We start from the raw sequence: 11,852 nt of genomic DNA, 5'->3' as shown, positions 1-11,852 counted from the left end.
AAAAATTATATTATTAAATGTTTATGAATTCCTTGATTGATTAAAAAAACATATTTGTACCTCCTGTATGCAACCAGAATAGGCTAAATGCTAAGCTAGATGTTGGGGATTTAAAGATGGAAAATTTCTTAAATTTAAGATCAATGAAGGGAGACATACACAGAAACAGATGTAAAAAGGTAGATTTCTCACTGATGATGTTCTAAACTGAGCAGCTTTATTTATACATTGGGTTATCTGAGATTGTGTAGTTGATAAATTCAGATGACTGACTGGATTTATTTCTTACCTTCCTCAAAGCTGCTTTGGTGTAGTGTAGACCCCAAAATACAGACTATTAAATCAATCATGTTCAGAGATTAAAGTCATACATTCACTATCTTCAGAGTAGTCTCACTCAATCAGATTCTAATCCAACTTCTATATGTTATTTAGGTATTTGAGGCTTCTGGTGCGCCTGGGTGGCTCAGTCAGTTAAGCATCTGATGTCGGCTCCAGTCATGATCTCAGTTTGTGGGTTCAAGCTCCATGTCAGGCTCTGTGCTGATAGCTCAGAGCCTGGAGCCTGCTTTGGGTTTTGTGTCTCCCTCTCTCTCTGCCCCTCCCCCACTCATGCTCTGTTTCTGTCTCAATAATAAAATAAAAACATAAAAAATTAAAACAAATCCTGAGGCTTGTTCTCATGTTCCCATATAGCCTAGGGGGCAAATTTACAGTGAAGCTAAAATTTCAGGGTACCTCTCTTAAAAGGGCCCTAGAAATGAGTTCATATGGGCTATGTCTTAGCACATTTGCCAAAAGAAGATATTTTATCCACTGTTGTCTGTGCCTTTCCATTTCAACTTCCCATCCATCATACTTGCCCTCAGCAGTTCTTGGATACAACTAAGTGGAAATTGATTTGGAATGCATACTATTTGGATTCAGTGGGATCCATTTATAAGTTTGCAATCACTTCTGTATACAGTTAAATTACTCTAGCTGCTATAGTCCTGATTTGAAAATTGAAATGAAATATGTGGAATTTCAGAGGACCTTAAATAGTCAAAATAATTGTGAAAAAGAAGAACAAAGTGGAAGACTCATATTTCTTGATTTCAAAACTTACTATAAAGATACAGTAATCCAAATAGTGTGTTGTTACTGGCATAAGGATACACATATGGACTGATGACATAGAATTGAGAGCCCAGAAATAAATTCTTATGTATATGGTCAGTTGATTTTTCAACAAGCATACCAAGGACATTCAATAAGAAAAAACAGTCTCTTCAACAGATGGTGCTGGGAAAAGGGGTACCACATGCCAAAAAAATTACTTAAATATTCTGTAGCCAGTGGTGCCTGGTTGGCTCAGTTGATAGAACATGAGACACTTGAACTTGGGGTCGTGTGCTTGAGCCCCATATTGGGGATAGAGATTACTTAAATATTAATAATATAATAGTCTTTTAAAAAAAAGCATTCTGTAGCCAAAAAGCAGGAGAAAAAGTATTATAGAAAAAGTATTTAAGATAACTTAAAAAAATAATATAATAGTTCTTTTACTTTTTATTTTTTATTGTCTTCATTTATAGATAGTCTTTGGGGGGCAGCAATTCATAAATTTAGGTACAATTTCTAATAATTACAACTATGTATTAAACTTTACAAATAACAAATTTAATTTAGATTTTTCTTTTGAGAAGATAACCCTCAGAATATAATGCCTGTTTTTTTTAATAGTTTATTGTCAAATTGGTTTCCGTATAACACCCAGTGCTCTTCCCCACAAGTGCCCTCCTCCATTACCACCACCTCTTTTCCCCCTCCTCCTCCCCCTTCAACCCTCGATTCATTTTCAGTATTCAATAGTCTCTCGGGTTTTGCATCCCTCTCTCTCCCCAACTCTCTTTCCCCCTTCCTCTCCCCATGGTCCTCCATTAGGTTTCTCCTGTTCTCCTGTTAGTCCTATGAGTGCAAACATGGTATCTGTCCTTCTCTGCCTGACTTATTTAGCTTAGCATGACACTCTCGAGGTCCATCCACTTTGCTACAAATGGCCGTATTTCATTCTTTCTCATTGCCATGTTATACTCCATTGTATATATACACCACATCTTCTTGATCCATTCATCAGGTGATGGACATTTAGGCTCTTTCCATGATTTGGTTATTGCTGACAGTGCTGCTATGAACATTGGGGTACAAGTGCCCGTATGCATCAGCACTTCTGTATCCCTTGGGTAAATTCCTAGCAGTGCTATTGCTGGGTCATGGGGGAGTTCTATGGATAGTTTTTTGAGGAACCTCCACACTGTTTTCCAGAGCGGCTGCACCAGTTTACATTCCCACCAACAGTGTAGGAGGGTGCCCGTCTCTCCACACCCTCGCCAGCATCTATAGACTCTTGATTTGTTCATTTTAGCCACTCTGACTGGTGCGAGGTGGTATCTCAGTGTGGTTTTGATTTGTGTTTCCCTGATGATGAGTGATGTTGAGCATCGTTTCATGTGCCTGTAGGCCATCTAGATGTCCTCTTTGGAGAAGTGTCTGTTTATGTCTTCTGCCCATTTCTTCAGTGGGTTATTTGTTTTGTGGGTGTGGAGTTTGGTGAGTTCCTTGTAGATTTTGGATACTAGCCCTTTATCAAATATGTCATTTGCAACTATCTTTTCCCATTCCATCAGTTGCCTATTAGTTTTCTTGATTGTTTCCTTTGCAGTGCAGAAGCTTTTTATCTTGATGAGGTCCCAAGAGTTCAGTTTTACTTTCATTTCCCTTGCCTTTGGGGATGTGTTGAGTAGGAATTTGCTGTGGTTGAGGTCAAAAAGGTTGTTTCCTGGATTCTTCTCAAGGGTTTTGATGGTTTCCTATCTCACACTGAGGTCCTTCATCCATTTTAGTTTATTTTTGTGTATGGTGTAAGGAAGTGGTCTAGTTTCATTCTTTTGCATGTTGCTGTCCAGTTCTCCCAGCACCATGTGTTAAAGAGGCTGTCTTTTTCCACTGGATACTCTTTCCTGCTTTGTCAAAAATTAATTGGCTGTACATTTGTGGGCCAAGTTCTGGGTTCTCTATTCTATTCCATTGGTCTATGTGTCTGTTTTTGTGCCATAAAATAGTCCTTTTAAAAAAAGTATTCTGTAGCCAAAAATCAGGAGAAAAAGTATTATAGTAACTGTAGCCAAACAGTTAAACAACAAAAGTATTACATTATTCCTATGAATTTTGTGATACTTTGATAACTTTTCCAAATTTGATTTCTAATTCTAAATATTCACCTTCATACCTAATTTTGTATTCATAAGTTTTTTTGTTTAATCTGAAAGTGCTCCCCCCCTCACAAACTGTATAAGCTTCTGGCCCCATAAAACCTGTGTTGACCTCTGGAAACACTACCTCTAGGTAGTGGGGCTCCACTAGCTCAAACGGCACATATAGTGACAAGAGTCAGGAGTAAGGCTGAATGCTAGCTGCACTTGCTTCCTTAGTTGGGTGCTCTCATCAAAGGTACACGTGAAAATTCTATCCAGAAGCCTTCTCACCTACTATTCAAACGTTTCAAGTGAGGTTTGATCTATTCAGTATAAAATAAGGCTATCTTCTCCTTCTAGATGCTAGTTTTTCAAAACTGCTAATGACTATAGTTTGGCGCACTGAAGTGATTTAGCACTCTATGTGTTTTAAAAAATATTAATTAGGTATATACTCTGTACAAAGCCCTATGATAACCAAGAAGATGAGTGAAGCTAGATTCTGGCTTCAGATCGTTATACCCAGATCGCAATATCGTCCCCCAAAACCAGAGACCACCAGGGAGACCGAGTCGCGCATGCAAAAGGGGATTCATTATGGGCTTAAGTTTGCTGGGCTTAAGCTCGGGCTCACAGACTTCACCAGCACAGTGGATCCATGCTGAGAGCCCCGAACAAGGGCTGAGCAGGGTTTTTATGGGTTTTGGGAAGGGGGAGTTACAGGAAATTGAGACATAGGTACAGTGATCCAATCATAATTATACAACAGTATTGGCAGCAACTTTAACCATACATTTTGTTTAGAGCGTTCGTTACTTTTGGTGGGACCCAATCACAACATTTAGAGTATCTTTGAAAATAACCAATTACAGGATGGGCCAAGGACCCCCATGTAGGGTGTAACTAGCCTTAAGCAATAAGTGATTATCTATAGCTTCTATCTCTAGGCCTGCCCTTAGGAATGTTAAGCATTTTAGCTGGCCGCTTCTGATTGGGTGTTACTAGGGTGGTCCCTGGTTGAGCAATCTGTGTCCTTCCAAGTCAGTCTAGTAGGGGAGCTGAGATGTATCTTTATGGTAAAATATAAACAGAGATGAGTCTCAGAAAGGCTCTCAGAAACTATTATGAGTATATGATCATGTAATGCATTCAAACTGGGGTACTTTTGAGAGTGAAAGAAAATGCTTCTAATCATTAAACTAAGACAACAGGCATGACCAAGACAAACCAAGACCCTCGTTATGAGGAAAATCATAGTGGAAAGGGGCATCTGTGGTAGTTTTTTGTGTCAGCTTGACTGAATCAGTGGATGCCCATATATCCAGTTGCACATTATTTCTAGGTGTGTCTGTGAGGTTGTTGCTGAATGAGATTAGCATTTGAATCAGTGGACTCAGTGAAGTAAACCACCTTCCCTAAAGTGGGTGGCCTTATCACTGTTTTTTCTTGCCCACAACTGAAATTTACATCAGCTGCCCTGTTTCTCAGGCTTTTGTACTTGAACTGAATTATACCACTGAGCTTCTGAGTCTTCAGCTTATAGAAGGCAGAGCATGGCACTTCTCAGTGTCCATAATTGGCTAAGTCCATTCTTCATAACAAACCTCCTTTTATATTCTACTGGTTCTGTTTCTCTGAAAAAAACATACTAATAGAGCTTCCACATTACAGGTAGAAACTGAGGCCGAGGGGTACAATGAGTGAGATAAAGACACGGGAAGAAAGTAACAAATCATCAAATTCTGATCACCATTTATCTTAAGGTTGACTAGACCATGGTGCTCCTGACCCCTCAGAGAAATGTTCATTGTACATTATCTTATGACAGTTAAAAAAACTCAGAGAAATGCTAATAAGATTACACATCTCTGAGTAGTCCTTATTCTGAAGTCATGTGTCAAAGAGTATTTTTTTTAGCAATAGTCAAAAGCATTTTCTTGGAAGATAATGTTTTATGAGCAAAGGCTGTTTTAAAATGGTAACATAATACTGTCCCTCTTACCTTTATCAGGGTGTCTGTAACCTGATTAGTTTCTTAAAAGATTATTATTTCCCTGTGATCAACCTACATTTCTGCAAGGACAGGGGTAAGAACAACCAATCGAAGCCAGAGTTTAGAAATGGCCAACTATCATGAGGAATAATCCATGGCCTATTTTAGATAAAATTCTGACAGCTTGCTCTTGTGACAAAGATGTTAACAAGGAAAGAAAATGGCACTAATTTAATCCATTCTTAGAGTTCATTCTAAAATGAGACTAGCATGACACCAAGTTATAATAATAAATACTATAGTAATTTCACAATCCTTCCTACATGCTGTTCACACTCCTTTCACATGCAAATTTGCCATCCATTGCTTCATGACAGTGATTTTAAGTGCATTACAGAATTCCGAATTTTCTTATACTTGGTCTCCTAATTAGGTTGCCAGAACATACACAGAATAGTACCATACACTGGCATTTGTCTGATTTATAGCATTTCTTCACATAGTGGGTTCCCCACTTCCCCTAACACAAATCTGTGTTCTCAGACACAGTAATGCTAGTAAGATTCAATTACTACTCCTGTAATGATTCGTATAGGAGTAATAATCAAATAATCACCAAGAGTACTGAAAGAGAGAAGTTAACATTTTCCAAATATTAAGTCATTGTGAAATACACACATATATTTATTTTGTAATAAAAATTTACATTTATAAAAAGTTTAAAAAAAACAGAACATTTAAAAGAGGTGTCTAAAGGGCTTAAGATCATTGCTTCTGGGTATCCCACTTTTTCCCAGTGCTTTGGGGGCAGTTTCCTAGGCTAGTACACTGGGTATAAAGCACAACTGTGGTGTTGTATGAAAAAAAGTAGAAATGTTATAATTGTTTAAGGATTATGAAACCCAGGCCAGTTAGGATTTTCTCATATGTGTTAGAGGCTGACACAAAGAATGCTTAGATCTACTATTCTGGATGAATTTGAAAAGAATGAAAAGTCTGGACAAAGTACCTTCCCCTGACTTAATCTAGTTTATAAATCCATGAAAAGATAGTATCTGAAGGTAACCCAAAGCAAGTATATTGGAACACCCTTCACTTTGATGAAACTATGGAGAAGTGGTAGTCAGTATCATTATATGCTTTTATTTCTAAATACTATGTCATGCTTGTGATTCCGTGGTGAGAGATTGTGGGGCAATGAATTAAAGTATCTACTTTCTGGAAAATGACTTTTGTACTTCTCCCTGTGAATAGAAAATTGTGATTGAGGGAGAGTTCCAGGTGATAGCCCTTCTCACCCATTTCTTTAGCATCTTGCCCACCAGGAGAGTGGAAACAAGGCTCTGACTCTGTCAGTAACTTCTCGGCGTGCTTGTTTAATTAATTAACCACAACCTCAGAATTCGGCTTAATAGCCTTAATTATGCAGGAAAACAATACACTGTGTAAATTAGTATACACCAGACGTGTCATAATTACCAGGGCAGGGTGGACAGCATTTTGTTGAAGTGCTGCTTTAAATGAGTCATTTCAATGCTGAAAATATATTTTTTGTATTTGAGAGCTAATGTACTGAATTGTTCTTTCAGAAACCTGGTTGCAATTGCTCTAAAATGCCAGGTAGGCGGAAAATAATAAATTCTGTGTCTTTTGGGATAAAAACCACATTTTGTATTATACTGCTGCGTGGCACAATCACTGTAATTCAGGAAGGTTGCTATTATTGTATGAGCAAACTTTTTTTTTTATATTATTACTGTTTATTTTAATGCAGGGACATATTCTCTAGCAGACACATAATGAAAATGGCCTTGTATTAAAATTGTTTACCTGCTGTTTGCTGAACGGTGTTGTAAAAATTAGAAATAGAAAAGACCTCCTATGTCACCTAGTCCCTCCCAGGCAGGGCAGAGAAAAAGATTATACCCTTAGCAGCTTTGCTAGGGAACCAAAAATAGACCCCACTTTCACATGTCTCACAGAGTAAATTGTAGGTGGAAGGATGAGATCGTTTGTGTCAATTCAGGAGGAAAAACAGTATTCCCACAAATATTGAGAAAGAGGGCTACCAATTTATTGACAGATAAAGGCCCCACGTTTGAGGGATTTAAGGTCAAAACAAATTTTTTTAATTTTTCAAATTGTGCTGAATTGTGCAATTATTTAGAATTTCCCCCGTTAACTTATCCAATTATCTGTGTAAGTACATAGGCATTGGAAACAAGAGTGGAGAATGTTATTCTTTCACTCTGGAGATTAAGCTCAATAAAATGCTGGATTGCTTTGAATAGTACTACCTTTTCTTTCCTTTCTGAATTTTCCCAAGGTACAAAGGAGCAAGAAATGGCAAAAATGTACATAAAAGCAGGAGGAAGCAGATGAGTCACAAGAGGCTAGATTATTCACACCAGAAATGAGCCCAGAATGGGTTGAAGTGACACTGCTTGGATAAAGCTGAATAAGCCCTTAGCAAAATTGTTTGAGACCTTTTCTCTCTTTTCTCTACCCTTTGCCTTTCTTGTCAGTACCCATCCACTCCCATTTTCCTTTCCCGGGGCCCTAAGAACCTCCTCTAGTCAGTGAAAGTGTTCCCCAAACTAAATTGGAAAAAAATTGATGTTAGGTATCTACCCATTTATTTCTCAAATTCAATGCCTCTTTTTGGCCCCTTCCTGCACCCTTCTGTCAGATCTTTATTGTGATTAGAGAAGGGGTTACTTAGCAAGCCTTAGTCACTTAAGAATTTCAAGGGCTTTCATGTTAATGACTGTGATAGGCAGCAGTTAAATGGCCCCAGTGATCCCCACCTCCTGGGGTTCTGTCTGTGTGTAACCCTCCCTCCTTGAGTGTGAGCTGGACCTATTGCATCGATTCTAACAGAATATGGCAAAAGTGATGAGATGTCACTTCTGAGATTAGGTTACAAAAAGACTGTGGCTTCTTTCTTTCTTGCACTTTCTGTCTTACTCTGAGAGAAGCTGCCTGCCATACTTGGAATGTCCTATGGATAAGAACAGAAGGTGGCCTTTGTTCAATAGCTGGTGAACAATAGCTTCCAAACTGAATCTTCCCGGGTCAAGTGAACCCAGACCTAGCTGACAGCCTGCCTGCAATTTCATGACTGACTTTGAACCAGAGCCATCTAGCTAAGCTGTGCCCAGGCTCCTGACCCACAGAAACTGTGAATAAATGTTCATTGTTTTAAAACTCTAAGTGGGTAACCGATTACACAATGAATCATCTTATGTAAAACATAAAAATGAATTTCGGTTAAAATGATAATCAGTTCGTTAAATTAGTTAGCCAGTTAAGTTAGTATCTGATGTACTGCAAACATCAGAACTCACCAGTCAGACTTGTAATGTGCGCGCTTGGCTGAAGAGCCAAAAAAGCGACGCTACCATCTGTGGCGCGAGGACTGAAAGTAGCTAATCCCCACCCAGGCTTTACTTCCGGGAAGTGGAGGGGGCGTGGCTTCTCCTCGCTACTGGCGGGCTGCTACGCCTGCGCCGTCGTGGTGTGGTGTACCTCAGCTGCCTACGCTCTGGTCCAGAGAGGCCAAAGCACAGAGGTCGGAGGTCGCTGTGGCTGCTGAGGGGGACACTCCTTCACCTGACCACAAGGTACTTTTGTGGAGGGCTAAACGCCTCCGTAGTGGGCCTGATTCTGAGTTCTGATGGTTGGAACTCAGGGCTATCAGACCAAATTTAGAATTTTGAACTCACTATGAACGCACGTAGTCGCCTAGCTTTTATTTCCAGTGAGCCTGGCTTGTAAATTTTGCCTTTTATTTCAAGGGAATTCCCACATTTAATTGCTGTGGAACTCTATCAAGCAGAATCTCATGAGACTAGTAGTGCCCTAAGAAACACATTTTGGGAAGAAACATCGATAAATGATTTCCTGTTATTGGACATAGATTGTTGGCAGTTTTTGGCCATTGTAAATAACTGTCATCTTTGGGAACATCTTGAATTATTCGCAACAGGACATCCTTAAGAGAGGAATGGCTGGGTAAAACAGCATGTTAAAAATTTTTGATAGAAATTCTCAAGTTACTCTTAAGAAATATTTCACCAATTTTATAGTCCTACTTTAGGTATTTTCCTCAAACTTATCATTGGAAATTGCTATATTAAATATTTGTCAATTTGATAGGTAAAAAATTAGGTATGTATTTTAAACCGTGTTTCATTTATCTGATTATTATGTGGTTAAACATTTATACTTTTGTTTGGTATATTGTTTATATTTGTACTTTGCCCCTCTATCTTGGGTTTGCTTCTTCATTATTATTTTGTGTAAATTCTTAATATAATTTCATGTAAATGTGAGTGCTTTGAAGGCAGATAGCTGAGTAGGGGATTAGGGTAGTGACAAAGGATGGAGGTTGGAGGCACATTGAATGAATGAATGAATTAAACTTTTAGTTTATTTTGAGAGTGAGAGAGAGAGAGAGAGAGAGCAGATGCCCATGAGCAGGGGAGAGTCAGAGAGGGAGAGAGAGCGAGCGAGCGAGCGAGAGAGAGACAGAGAATACTAAGCAGGCTCCATGCTTTCAGCACAGAACCCAGTATGGGACTCTATCCTACAAGCCATGAGATCACGACCTGAGTCTAAATCAAGAGGTGGAAACCTAACCAACTGAGCCAACCAGGCACCCAGAGGCACATTATTTTAGATAGCACAGTTGAAAAGATTGCTCAGAGAAGGTGACATTTGTTTGTCTGAAACATCTTTTATTTGCCTTTATGGAAAACAATGTCCATATTCATTTCCATCCTTCCCTTTGAGCGCTCCTCTAGGGGTTGTTCTATATGCACAATATTAAAAAACTTCTTCTGGCTTCCTCTTAGCTTAGAAATGGGGAGCCCAGCAGGTGGTCTGAAGGAGGAAGGAGAGTGAAATTGAGGTATTAATTTTCCTCAACCTACCCCCCGCCCCAGTAGTCACCTCAGGCTGATGAAGGTCATTACTTCTTTCAAAGCAACTTTCTCTTCATGAAACTTTCATGGTTCCAGTAAGTGCTCTATGCCATTATCCTCTGCCCACCCTCACCCCGACCCAGCTTTTGAAATAGTAACAGCTTTATCTCTTGTAGTTTACCTAACCCTAAGCACACATTTATTTATAGTCTCTGCAAATACACTGTCTCTAAATTATCCCAGTTTGAGTGTGCCATCTATATACTTTTGAGACCCAGTACTAGAAACATACCCATATGCTTTCCACTGCTGTGAGTATTTGCTACTAAGGGCTAATGATGACACACTTCAAAAAATTGCCTTTGGACCCAGGGAGCCACCTTACCCAGAAATGACCTGGAAATTTTGCCCTTTGATCCAGGGGGCAGCTTGAAGCCTTTGACCAATGTAAGGGGCAGGGTACAAAAGACTAAACTCTTAGCCTTGGTGACTAGGAAAAAACAACAACAAAATTATCAGATACTAGGCACTAATATGAAAATGTATTATTTAAAACCTTGAGGTACTTGCCCAGACAGACTACTAGAGAATAGAGAGACTGAAATCAGACCAATGTATATTTGGGAATTTTATATATGAGAGAGGTGATAAAATCAGTAGGAAAGGATGAACTATTTAACAAATACTTCTGAAGATATTGTCTATGTATAGTACAAGATAAATTTAGATTTCCATACCACATCATTCACAAAAATACATTCCAGAGAGGTTAAATCTAAATACTAAAATAAGCTCTAAAACTTTTAATCAAAAAATGAGAGGATTTCTTTATGTCGTTAGTACATAACTCTTAAATGCAAAAAGGAAAATATTTATACCTTTTCCTACATTAAAACCTAAAGCTTCTGTATGATAAAATGTAAAAAAAATGAACGTACAAGTCACAAAGAAAACAACTGTAACTCATATTACCAATGAAATATCTATGTCCAGAATATATAAAATTCTTTTAGAATTGAAAATATCAAAAGAAATATTGTCAAAAGATATAATAGAAAATTCAAAGAGGAAGAAAGATGTCCAATAAATATAGGTAAAGATATCCAACCTCTTTAGTCATTAGGAAATGTGACTTAAAACAAAGATAAGAACATTTTATATTTTCATTTTTATTAATTTTGATAATATCAACTGCTAGTGATAATGTGGAGAAATAGGAACACTGATGCAGGGCTTGAAGGAGGGAAAATGGGCATAACTTTGGAAAGCAATATAGAACTAGCAAGTAAAATTGACAATGCATATTCTCTGTAAGTCAGCCTTTCTACTGCTGGGGCTTGCTTATCAGGGAGAAACTCTTAGTCAAGGAAGCATGTACAAAATTGTTTGTAAGTGAAAAAAATACATTGTAGTTTGGTCCAATGGGAAGCATAAGAATGAAATGAACTAGATTTGAATGTATCAATGTTTACAAGTCTCAAAAACATAATCTTGTAGATAAAAAAAAAAGTTGAGTATAGATATGGTACCAAACATTTAGGAAGTTTACTCAAAAGAAGACCAAAATGTATATGAGTTTGTTAATACTTATTTTAGGTGGGGGTTATTTCTGGATAGGTAGGGGTGGAAAGTGGAACTGTACTTGTATTTGTAATGTTTTGTTTCTTTGAAAATAATCTAAAGAGAATGTTAAATAGA

At 38.1% G+C, this 11,852-nt stretch overlaps 1 long non-coding RNA gene across 1 annotated transcript in view; it reads left to right on the top strand.

Annotated features, from left to right (window-relative positions):
• Positions 1–9,333: 9,333 nt before the first annotated feature.
• LOC115301117 overlaps positions 9,334–11,852 on the top strand; it is a 58,933-nt gene continuing 56,414 nt past the window's right edge. The window contains exon 1 of the long non-coding RNA XR_003912979.1: positions 9,334–9,399. This is a non-coding gene — a long non-coding RNA (uncharacterized LOC115301117). The remainder of the gene's footprint in view (positions 9,400–11,852) is intronic.

This window comes from Suricata suricatta, chromosome 9, assembly GCF_006229205.1.
Source record: "Suricata suricatta isolate VVHF042 chromosome 9, meerkat_22Aug2017_6uvM2_HiC, whole genome shotgun sequence".
NCBI classification, from domain to species: domain Eukaryota; kingdom Metazoa; phylum Chordata; class Mammalia; order Carnivora; family Herpestidae; genus Suricata; species Suricata suricatta.
This window is presented reverse-complemented; position numbering and strand designations above follow the sequence as displayed.